This window comes from Hypanus sabinus, chromosome 9 (genome assembly GCF_030144855.1).
Source record: "Hypanus sabinus isolate sHypSab1 chromosome 9, sHypSab1.hap1, whole genome shotgun sequence".
Lineage (NCBI taxonomy): Eukaryota > Metazoa > Chordata > Chondrichthyes > Myliobatiformes > Dasyatidae > Hypanus > Hypanus sabinus.
This window is the reverse complement of record NC_082714.1, coordinates 158,689,414-158,702,397: the sequence shown is the minus strand read 5'-3', so window position 1 is coordinate 158,702,397 and position 12,984 is coordinate 158,689,414.

The following is a 12,984-nucleotide window of genomic DNA, read 5'->3' as shown; positions in this document are numbered from 1 at the left end:
AAATAATTCCCAGAAGGACAGACTCCTTTACATCTTCATACCCTCTTTAAGGAGTCCATATTCATTTGATGCCATCTGTACACATAAACGACATTGTTCCCCATGGAAACTTAGAGCCAATACTGTCTTCGTTTGGAGTAAATTTTCCTTCAGAGTCTCAGCCCAAAACGTAGACTCTTTTTTTCCTTTCCACAGATGCTGCCTGACCTGCTGAGTTCCTTATTTATTTATTCATTTAGAGGTACAGCGAGGAACAGGTCCTTCCGGCCAACGAGCTGCACCACCCAGTTACCCACCTATTTAACCCTAGCCTAATTACAGGACAATTTACAATCATCAATTAACTAACTAACTGGTATGCGTTTGGACCATTGGAGAAACTGGAGCACTTGGAGGAAACCCACACGGTCCTGGGGAGGAACATAGAAACTCCTTACAGATAACCTTGGAATTCAACTCCAGCCTCTGGCACCTGGAGCTGTAATAATGCTACGCAAACTCCTATGATACCGGGGTGCCCGCCAGCATTTTGTGCCTGTTGCTCTGGATTTCCAGTATCTGCACAATCTCAAGATGGCTCCAGGACATTTCATCCATTTCAATGCCAGTTCCAATCTCAAGTTTGGAAACCTACCCAATAACATGCTAATGGACAGATTCCTTGGCTTCCTGTTCCTTGCCCCTTTCTGAATGATGTTGACTCAACTGTATCAAATAACTTTGATCTCATTTGCATTCAATCCCTTAAGCTCTCTGTTATCTGAAAGAGACAGGTGTATATCATTTGAAAGTGCAAAGGATTCTGAATAAGTAAAAGCCTTCTATTAACAAATGCACATAATGTACATTCAATGCACCACCTGTTCCTAATAAAGTAGCCACAGAGTATATGTTCATGGTCTTCTGCTGCTGTAGCCCATTCACTTTAAGGTTCGATGTGTTGTGCTTTCAGAGATGCTCTTCTGCACACCACTGATGTAACACGTGGTTATTTGAATTACTGTCACCTTCCTGTCAGCTTGAACCACTCCGGCCATTCTCCTCTAACTTCTCGTTGATGAGGTACATTTGCCCACCAAACTGATGCTCGCAGGATGTTTTTTGTTTCCCACACCATTCTCTGTCAACTCTAGAGACAGTTGTGTGAGAAAATCAGCCGTTTCTGAGATACTCAAACCACCCTGTCTGGCACCAACAATCATTCCACTGTCAAAATCACTTAGATCACATCTCTTCCCCCATTCTGATGTTTGATCTGAACAACAACTGAACCTCTTGACCGTGTTTGCACACTTTTATGCACTGAGTCCCTGCTACGTGATTGGCTGATTAGATATTTGAATGAATGAGTCGGTGTACAGGTGTACCTAATATTGAGTGTGTCATTAGATTAAGATGCAGTGTATTAACCTATCAGCCTGTGTGATCCTGTAAACACAATGTTTACAGGATCAGTTTGTAAGTGTGATCCCCCGATATATTGCAAAAGTGTTGTGTTCAGATTCATAAACAGATTTATTTATTCGTTTAGTGATACAGCATGGAGTAAACACATTTGACCCTTCGAGCCATGCTGCCCCAGCAAGCCCCACAAAACCAATTAACCCTAACCTAATCACGGGTGTAGGGGGCTCTGGATAGAGGTAGCACCTTTCATGTCTGGCAACTGCACTCTACCTACAGGGTGGACAGACATCACCGGTCCTCCTCCATCCCCCAAATCTCTCACGTCTGCCTCCGAGTGGCACACACCTGGTACACCACTTCAGCTGGTGGGCTAAACAACATGAGGAAGTGGTGTTAACATGGCACCAATGGGCAAAGGACCTCGACGACAAAGTCACCTGCCAGGGCAGATGAAGTTCCTGAAGAACTACAAGGGCCATGTGTTGGAAACCAGAGTGATCCCATGAGTTAGGGGACATCAGCCGTGGGCTGGCCTGGCAAGGGATCAGCACCGTCAGATCTCACCAGACCAAGACACACAAGTCTGTTACTGATGGACACAGTAACAGACTCCATACCCAGTCAGTCACCGCTCAGGTCATCGAGGACCGTGCCATCCATCGCTCACCCAGGCGACTGAGTTCAGTATGCTGCTGGTGTAACCCATGGGAGAGACTATATCTCAGTAGCCACATGGAACGTGAGAACACTCGCCCAAGCAGGGAAACTGCAGGAGCTCACTTTTGAGCTAATGAGGTACACCTGGCATATCCTGGGAATCTGGGAAATCATGGGAAAAACCTTGGTGAACATCTTACTGAGGAAGGCCAAATACTGTACTACGGTGGAGAATTCAGTACTCGGGTGCCATCCAGTATCCAGCCAGCCTATTTCCATTCACCTTAGAGCAGCACCTTTCGGCATCACAGTAACAGAGGCCCACGCACCAACAACTGACTATGAAGATGACCAACTGGAGGAATTCTACACCAACTCCAGGGCATCATTGACAAGGTGGACAAAAAGGACATTCTAATCATCTGGAGGGGAATGCCAAGGTGGGTGCAGATGCACCAGAAGATTGGAAGGAATTCTGCGGCCCCTCCTGTAATGCCGTAAGCAATGAGCGAAGATTACGCCTACTTGAGTTCACCAGCTACAACATCATGGCGCTTGCAAACACAAGGCATCAGGACACTGTATGTGGCATGCACCCACTGGAATACATCATAGCCAGATCGATTACGCACTGGTGCAGAAACGGTTTCAGTCTGGGGTCAAGAGAGCCACAGCAACGACATTCCCAGGTACTGGTATTGGAAGGGACCACAAGTTGAACTTCAGAATCAGGTTGAAGAAAGTCAAGAAGCCCAGGAACATCAGAATGAAATTCAACTCTGATAGACTGAAGGACTCCTCCATCGTTGAGTCCTTCAAAATTACTGTTGGTGGAAAACTTGCACCACTGCCAGTACTTGACAAAGATGCTAAAATGTTGACAGCTAAGTTTAATGAAGTGATGACAGAAACAGCCAATAAGATACTTGGAAAACACAGCTGGAAAACCCAACCCTGGGTAACAAGAAATAGGAGCGGGAGTCGGCCATCTGGCCCATCAAGCCTGCTCCGCCATTCAATAAGATCATGGGTGATCTGGCTGTGGACTCATTTCCATCTGCCTGCCTTTTCCCTATAACCCTTAATTCCCCTACTTTGCAAAAATCTATCCTTCCTTATGTAAATATATTTACTGAGGTAGCCTCCACTGCTTCATTGGGCAGAGAATTCCACAGATTCACCAGTCTTTGGGAAAGGCAGATCCTTCTCATCTCTGTCCTAAATCTACTCCACCGAAACTTGAGGCAATGTCCCCTAGTTCTAGTCTCACCTACCAATGGAAACAACTTTCCTGCTTTTAACAGAGCAGATCCTGGAAATACATGACATGAGAAGAGACGTGAAGAAAACTAAGGACATGACAACAGGAGCAGTCGTGTACAGAAAGATTAGCAAGAAGATCATGAAAAACATGACCAAGGCCAAGGAAGAATGGATTGAGAGACAGCGAACAGGGATAGAAGATAAAACACTTCAAATTGTGAAGGACCTCACTAAACAGAGACAGTCATGAGTCAACACCATCCAAGACAAAGAAGGAAACTGTCTCACAGAAGATGAAGACATTCTCAACAGATGGGCTGAGTTTTTTCAGACTTTTACAACAATCGGACCCAAGCGTACTTGCAAGTCTGTGCTCATCAAACAACGATAGCTTTCCAATTCTGTGGGGAAAAGTAGAAGCAGCCGTGAGGTTGCTGAAGAATGGGACAGCAGGAATAAACATCGTGGCTGAGCTGATAAAACATGGAGGAGAGACTGTGATAGACATCCTCACCAATATTTATAACAAAATCTAGGGCATAACCAACAGCCTGGACAAAATCACTCATCATCACTCTCCCCAGAAAGGCAACTTACAGCAGTGCCAGAATTATAGAACCATAAGTCTTAATCGCCATGCAAGCAAAGTGATGTTGGAAGTCATCTTGAGCAGACTGAGACCACAGGCAGAAGAAATAATTGCCGAAGAGCAGGACGGATTCAGAAGTGGTACAACAGAACAGATATTCAGCTTCCAAGTACTGTGCAAGAAGTACAACCAACATCAACAGGACATCTTCCACATGTTCATAGACTTCAAGAAGGCATTTGATGGAGTGTAGCGTGATGCCCTCTGGGCCACAATGAAGAGAAGCAACCTGGCCCAGAAGCTGATCCAAGAAGCTACACCAAAGCTAGTTCAAGGCCCAGTTGGAGTGTGGTTCCACACATCAGTTGGAGTCCAACAAGGCTGCCTCCTTTCACCCATGCATTTGCCTGGAGCAAATAAGGACAGATACACTGGATGACCATATCGGGACAGTCAGCATCGGAGGACAGATCATAACCAGCCTCAGGTTCACCAGTGACACTGATGGGCCGGCAGGAAGTGAGGATGAACTGCCCTACCTTGTGAACCGTCTGGGCGATACAGCTACCAAATATGGCATGGAGTTCAGTGCAGAGAAAACCAAGCTGATGAGAAACAGTGAGGAGTCAACCATGACAAAAATCAGTCAAGAACTAGAGACTGTCTAATTGGTTCAAGTATCTTGGCGTCTTCATCAACTAACAAGGATCAAAGCCTGAAGTCCTTGCAAGGACAGCCCAAACAACAGCAACACTGGCTAGACTAAAACCAGTCTGGAGAGTCAATAATGTTGCTCTCCATCATTTTGTATGCATGAGAATCATGGACTTTGACTGCAGAACAGCAAAAGAAGATCCAGGCAGTAGAAATGAGATGCTTCAGAAGGCTCCTCAGCATCTCCTATATGGACCATATGTCAAACCACAAAGTTCAAAGAACCATTCCCCAGCACGTTACAGATTTCTACTGTCTGCAGTGAAGAAGAGGAAACTGAGATAGTATGGCCACATAACAAGATCAAGCGGAATTTCAAAGACTATTCTTCAGGGAACGGTGCAGGGGAAAAGAAAAAGGGGTAGGCAGAAGAAGAGAGAGGCAGACAGCATTGCAGAGTGGACCGGAGAGAGCTTTGCTGGCGCAGCACCCCTATGACCCAGTTGTGTTGTGGGATCTGTAACCATCATCACTGGACAATTTGCAATGACCAATTAACCTGCCGTCTTTGGACTGTGGGAGGAAACCGAAACACTCGAGGAATACCCACGCGTTCCACGGGGAGGATGTGGAGAATCCTTACAGAACGGCACGGGAATTGAACTCTGAACGCTGGAATGCCTCAAGCTGTAACAGTGTCACTCTAACCGCTAAGCCACCGTGGCGCCCAAACTATATAACCTGGAAACCAATGGGGAGAATCACAGGGCTGGTTTCATGAAACAGTTACACAGACCTAAAAGATTAACTTTATTTGTCACAAGGGCATTGAAACATGTGAAATGTGTCAATGTCCAACACACTCCGTGGATTTTTTTGTGGCCACACTTCCGGCACCAACATAACATGCCCATTGCTAACCCACCCTACCCCATACTCTCCTGGAATGTGGGAGGAAAGAAGAGAATCCGGAGGAAGCCCACGTGGTATAGACGGTAGCGAAATCGAACCCTAATCGTTGATCGCTTGTTCAGTAAAGCACTTGCACTAACCACTACACTATCACGCTGTTGCAGATCCTGGCATAGCACAAAATACTAGCAACGCCGGAAATATGAAATAAACAGTAAATGTTCGAAATACAGACAGCACCTGGGAAGAAAGATGGAATTTTAACACCATTACGATTACCCTTTACGATGTTCTCCTAAGCGGTGGTCTATTGGTGGGTCCTCAGGTGGCTACAGAGGCTGATCAAGGATCCACATTTTCTGGTGCCGTGTGGGCACGAGTAAGTGGTGGCCGTGGTTGGTGTTGGGTCTATTGGTTGTTCAGACTCTCCTTTTCCAACTGGCACTTGTTCTCTGCGGCACAGAAGAGGTCACTCTCACGTAGTGCGGCTCCCTCTTGAACAGATTTCCTCCAGGTGTATCTATTGAGTGCAATGTCTTCCCAGTTTTTGGATGTAATGTTGGATTTCTTCAGGCAGATTTTGATGTTATCTTTGAAGTGTTTCCTTTGCCCTACAGGGGCTCGCTGTGATTCTTTTAACTGGCAGCACAGGATCTGTCAGGCACTCGAGCGACATGATCAGAGTTGGTGATGCTGTTCACGTTGGCTACCTCCACTACGCGGTGTTAGTGCATCTGCTCTTCCAGATAACTCTCAAAATCTTTTGTAAGGATCTTTGGTACAGCTGTTACTCCTCAACCATCAGGCTCTTGAACCAGAGGGGATAACTTCACTCATCCCAACACTGAAATGCAGGCAGTCCACAGACTATTGACTCACTTTCAAAGACTCATCGTCTCATGTTCTTGACATTTACTGCTTATTATAATTATTATTTTGCTTTTTTTTTCTTTTGCTGTCATTTGCACATTGGTCGGTTGTTCGCTCAACTTATTGTGTACAGTTTTCCATCAATTCAATTAAGTTTATTTGTACTTCAATAGTTCCAGTTAATATCAAAGAACGTATACAATATAAACCTGAAGTTCTTGCTCTTCACAGCCATCCATGAAAACAGAAGAGAACCCCAAAGAAGGAGTGACAGTAAAACCCTGAAACAGCAGGTATACCAACATGAACACAGACCACTGACAGTACTGTGTACTGTATACCAACATGAACACAGACCACCGCCAGAACACTGTACTGTATACCAACATGTACACAGACCACTGACAGTACTGTGTACAGTATACCAACATGAACACAGACCACTGCCAGAACACTGTACTGTATACCAACATGTACACAGACCACTGACAGTACTGTGTACAGTATACCAACATGAACACAGACCACCACCAGAACACTGTACTGTATACCAACATGAATGCAGACCACTGACAGTACTGTGTACAGTATACCAACATGAACACAGACCACCGTCAGTACCCTATATTGCATTCTAGCATCATTCACAGACCATGGACAGTACCCTATACTGTATACCAACTTTTACTAGTTTCTAATCAGAATCAGATTCTTTATCACTGACTTTGCTGATGTGAACTTTGTTACCCTGTGGCAGAAGTTAATGCAGAGACATAAAATTACCTGAAGTTACAAAAAGTAACATTGAGTTTGTTCATGGATTCATGGAGTGTTGAGGAATCTGATGTTGCAGAGAACAAAGTTTTTTCTGAATTTTTGAGCGAGGTTGTTTAGTCTGTTGCACTACCTTGCCAACCATAGTAACTGGACAAGGACATATTCCAGATGGTGAGGGTCCTTCGTGATGTTTGCTCTCTGTTGTGGTGCAGCTTCTTGAAGATATCCTCGATGGTAGGGAGAGTTGTGACCATGATGGAGTTGGCTGCCGCTCTCTGCAGCCTCTTGCAGTCCTGTGCATTGGATGCTCTGTACCAGGCTATGATACAACCGGTCAGTATTCTTTCCATGGCACACTTGGAGAGTGCACACTAGCAGAGACTTGGATGGCTCAGGGGCAGGAATGGTTACTTCGAGTGCCAGGCTTTAGATGTTTCAGAAAGGACAGGGAGGGAGGCAAAAGAGGTGGGGGTGTGGCACTGTTGATCAGAGATAGTGTCATGGCTGCACAAAAGGAGGAAGACATGGAGGGATTGTCTACGGAGTCTCTGTGAGTGGAAGTTAGGAATAGGAAGGGGTCAATAACTCTACTGGGTGTTTTTTATAGACCACCCAATAGTAACAGGGACATTGAGGAGCAGATAGGGAGACAGATTCTTGAAAGACGTAATAATAACAGGGCTGTTGTGGTTGGAGATTTTAATTTCCCAAGTATCAATTGGCATCTCCCTAGAGGAGTTTAGATGGGGTGGAGTTTGTTAAGTGACTTCAGAAAGGTTTCTTGACACAGTATGTAGATAAGCCTACAAGAAGAGAGGCTGAACTTGATCTGGTATTGAGAAATGAACCTGGTCAGGTGTCAGATCTTTCAGTCGAAGAGCATTTTGGAGATAGTGATCACAATTCTATCTCCTTTCCCATAGCATTGGAGAGGGATAGGAACAGACAAGTGAGGAAAGCGTTTAATTCAAGTAAGGGGAAATATGAGGCTATCAGGCAGGAACTTGGAAGCATAGATTGAGAACAGATGTTCTCAGGGAAATGTACGGAAGAAATGTGGCAGATGATCAGGGTACATTTGCGTGGAGTTCTACATAGGTACCTTCCAATGAGATGGGGAAAGGATGGTAGGGTACAGGAACCATGGTATTAAAAAGGCTGTTGTAAATCTAGTCAACAAGAAAAGAAGAGCTTACGAAAGGTTCAGAGAACTATGTAATGATACAGATCTAGAGGATTATAAAGCTAGCAGGAAGAATGAAATTAGGAGAGCCAGAAGGGTCCATGAGAAGGCCTTGGCAGACAAGATTAAGGAAAACCCCAAGGCATTCTACAAGTATGTGAAGAGCAAGAGGATAAGATGTGAGAGAATAGGATCATTCAAGTGTGACAGTGGAAAAGTGTGTATGGAACCGGAGGAGATAGCAGAGATACTTAATGAGTACTTTGCTTCAGTATTCACTATGGAAAAGGATCTTAGCGATTGTAGGGATGACTTACAGCGGACTGAAAAGTTTGAGCATGTAGATATTAAGAGGATATGCTGGAGCTTTTGGAAAGCATCAAGTTGGATAAGTCACCGGGACCAGATGGGATGTACCCCAGGCTATTGTGGGAGGTGAGGGAGGAGATTGCTGAGCCTCTGGCGATGATCTTTGCATCATTGATGCAGACGGGAGAGGTTCTGGAGGATTGGAGGGTTGCAGATGTTGTTCCCTTATTCAAGAAAGGAAGTAGAGATAACCCAGGAAATTATAGACCAGTGAGTTTTACCTCAGTAAGTTGATGGAGAAGATACTAAGAGGTAGGATTTATGAACATTTGGAGAGGCATAATATGATTAGATATAGTCAGCATGGCTTTGTCAAAGGCAGGTTGTGCCTTACGAGCCTGAGTGAATTTTTTGAGGATGTGACTAAACACCTTGATGAAGGTAGAGCAGTAGATGTAGTGTATATGGATTTCAGCAAGGCATTTGATAAAGTACCCATGCTAGGCTTACTGAGAAAGTAAAGAGGCATGGGATCCAAGGGGACATTGCTTTGTGGATCCAGAACTGGCTTGCCCACAGAAGGCAAAGAGTGGTTGTAGACGGTCATATTCTGCATAGAGGTCAGTGCCTCAGGGATCTGTTCTGGGACCCCTGCTCTTTGTGATTATTATAAATGAGCTGGATGAGGAAGTGGAGGGATGGGTTAGTAAATTTGCTGATGACACAAAGGTTGGGGGTGTTATGGATAGTATGGAGGGCTGTCAGAGGTTACAGTGGGACATTGATAGGCTGCAAAACTGGACTGAGAAGTGGCAGATGGAGTTCAACCCAGCTAAGTGTGAAGTGGTTCATTTTGGTAGGTGAAATATGATGGCAGAATATAGTATTAATGGTTAGATTCTTGGCAGTGTGGAGAATCAGAGGGATCTTGGGGTCCGAGTACATAGGACACCCAAACCTGCTGCACAGATTGACTCTGTGGTTAAGAAGGCGTACAGTGCATTGGCCTTCACTAATCATGGGATTGGGTTTAAGAGCCAAGAGGTAATGTTGCAGCTATATAGGACCCTGGCCAGACCTCGCTTGGAGTACTGCACTCAATTCTGGTCACCTCACTACAGGAAGGACATGGAAACTATAGAAAGGGTGCAGAGGAGATTTACAAGGATGTTGCCTGGATTGAGGAGCATGCCTTATGAGAATAGGTTGAGTGAACTCGGCATTTTCTCCTTGGAGCAACAGAGGATGAGAGGTGACCTGATAGAGGTGCATAGGATGATGAAAGACATTGATTGTATGGATAGTCAGAGGCTTTCTCCCAGGGCTGAAGCGGCTAGCACGAGAGGGCACAATTTTAAGGTGCTTGGAAGTAGGTACAGAGGAGATGTCAGTGGTAAGTTTCACCACTCTCTGGCTAAAGAAATACCTCCTCATCTCTGTGGTAAAGGCTGTCCTTGTATCCCGGTCCTAGACTCCTCCACTGTAAGAAACATCCTCTCCACATCCACTCTGTTGAGCCCTTTCAATATTTGATAGCTTTCAATGAGACTCCCCCCTGCCCCATTCTTCTAAACACCAGTGAGTACAAGCCCAGAGCCATCAAACACTCTCCTCATGCACCAACCCCTTCACTCCTGGGATCACTCTCATGAAACTCGTCTGGACAATCTCTAATGACAACACATCCTTTCTGAGAGAAGGAGGCCTGAATAATCCAACTGCGGTATGACCGTTGGTTTAATTGGAAACAACATCATACTATCAAACCTAATTGCACTAAAAATGCCCTCACCCTCATTCCCACCACCACTGACTCTCAGTCAAGCGTTTTAAGATTCTTGTCTTGTTTTCACGGTTACCTTGCAGCCAAATTCCATTTCCTGTGTTTGTACTTCCATCGAATGCTAGTGTTTTCCGAATGATCCGCACTTTTCCATTCCTGGTTTCCTAAACAACTCCAAGTTTATTGCAGCCACCCACTGAACATCTTAGGAACAGCTCCTTCCCCTCCACCGTTAGATTTCTGAATGGACAATGAACCAGCCCATGAATATGTAGGTAATATATGTAAGAAATGGCAGGGCTGAGGGACAGCACAGAGGCACTGCTCGTGACTGCACAAGAACAGGCACTGAGCAAAGGGCAATAGAGGCAGGGGTCTGTCACACCAGTCAAGACCCATCATGTAGACTGTGCAAGCCATCTGTTCAAACCATCCAGCACGTAGTAGCAGGGTGTGAGATGTTGTCAGGGACAGCACACACTAAACGGCACAACCAAGCTGCAGGAACTGTGTACAGGAACATCTCCACAGAGTATGGATTGGGCACTGCCCAGTCCAAATTAGGTAGCGACAGAGAATTTCAGAGCTAAGAGCCTGTGGGACTTCCAAATGCAGACTGATAAGCAGGTACTGGCCATCCAACCAGACATTGTAACACTGGACAAGGAACAGAAGAAAGCAAAAGTAATGTATGTGGCGATCCCGAATGACAGTAACATCAGGAAGAAAGAATATGAGAAGCTAGAGAAATACCAGGGCTTGAAAGAGCAGATAGAAAGGATGTGGAAGGCTAAGCTTGGAGCTGTGACATCTGAACTGGGAGAGTGGCTCCGACAAATCCCGGGAACAGCATCTGAGATCTTGATCCTGAAGAGCACACTACTGGGAACAACAAGGATACTGCACCGAACCATCAAGCTCCCAGCTGTCTGATAGCGGACCCGAAATTGAGGGAAAAATATCTATACACACCATCCATTAGGGGTGAGAAATAAATATAAATCAAAAGGAGAGATAGCCAGAAAAGTGTGGTGGGAGGAGAGGAAGGATCTAGTGAGGATGAAAAGGATAATGGGCAGGTGAGGGTGGGGGAAATTGGGAATGATGTAAGAAGCTGGGAGGTGATATGTGGAAGTGACAAAGGGCTGGAGAAGATGGAATCTGGTGGGAGTGGACAGTGGATGATGGAGTAAAAGAAGGGAAATGAGGAGAGGAAATAGAGGGAGGAATATTTGGGTGATGAGCAGATTGAAAGAGTGGGGAGGAGAAAGGGGGGGGTGATGGGGCCAGGTTATAAGGGAAAACAAAAGGGAGAGGAGGAATGGATGGAAGGGAGTAGTCATACAAAGGTGATTTAGCTGTTCCACTTTGGCATCCGTACAGCCAAATGGGTTTGCCTTAATTCTTGAAATATTCTTTCTGTGGCTGGTACCTTTGATCAGTCCTGACATGCATGGAGTTTGCACGCTCTCCCTGTGACTGCGTGGGTTTCCTCTCGGTTCTCTGGTTTCCTCCCACAACCCAAAGCCATGTAGAAGGTCAATTGGAATTGTACTGGGTGGGTAGTGAGCAGTGGAATTGGCTGGGACAGAGTAATGGGAAGAGATTTCAGAGAAAGAAAAAAGATAGCAAGGAGCTTGCATTAACTCATAAGGAAATATGGAAAGGAACTTCTTTACTGCATTCAGCTGTTTTAAGAGACTCCTTAAAACAATTTTTGACTAAACTTTTAACCACCTGTCCTAATTGTGTAATTTGAAGTTGATGTTATGTGGTTACAAGTTTAGAGCTGTTAAGTTAAAAGTGCTGTATAAATGGGAGTTTTTGTTGTTGTTGCTGGTAATATATGCAGTTGACTAAATTGATCCTGTACAAAGTGACAATGTATCACCATACAGTCATCTTCCATACACCTCCTGGCTAACAAGTAACTATTGATCATGGAGTTAAAATTAATCATGGTCACAGCAACAAATGGTGTTTGTGAAAAATTAGAAAGGTGTGTTTTTTTAATGGAATATGGAGATGCTTGGTTCTACTGTAATGGGAAAGGAGTGAAATGGGATATGGAGATGTTTAGTCCCACTGTGATGGGATATGATGATTGGTGGCTTGTCTGCAATGGGAAAGGAGTGTAATGGGATATAGCGATGGTTGGTCCCTATGTAATGGGAAAGGTTTGTAATGGGATATGGTGATGGTTGTTGTCTCTGTAATCAGAAAGATGTGTAATAGGATATGGTGATATCTGGTCCCTTTGTAATGGGAAGGGCATGGTGATAGTTGGTTCCTATGTAATGGGAAAGGTGTGAAGTGGAATATAGTGATGGTTGATCTCTCTCTAATGGGAAAGAAGAAAGATGAAAGAGTTTTGTTATCTGATTATTGACCAGCTTTTAAACTGTATCTCAGAGTTATCTGGTCGTGGGAAGGCTACATTTACAGGACCTTACCTTGTGCAAATTGCCTGCAAATCCCAATCAATGCTCTAATGCTTAATGATTGCACAATAAATTAATGCTTACTTAAGATTGACTAAATGATAAACTAAATATAAAAACAAGTATAAATGATAAAGGT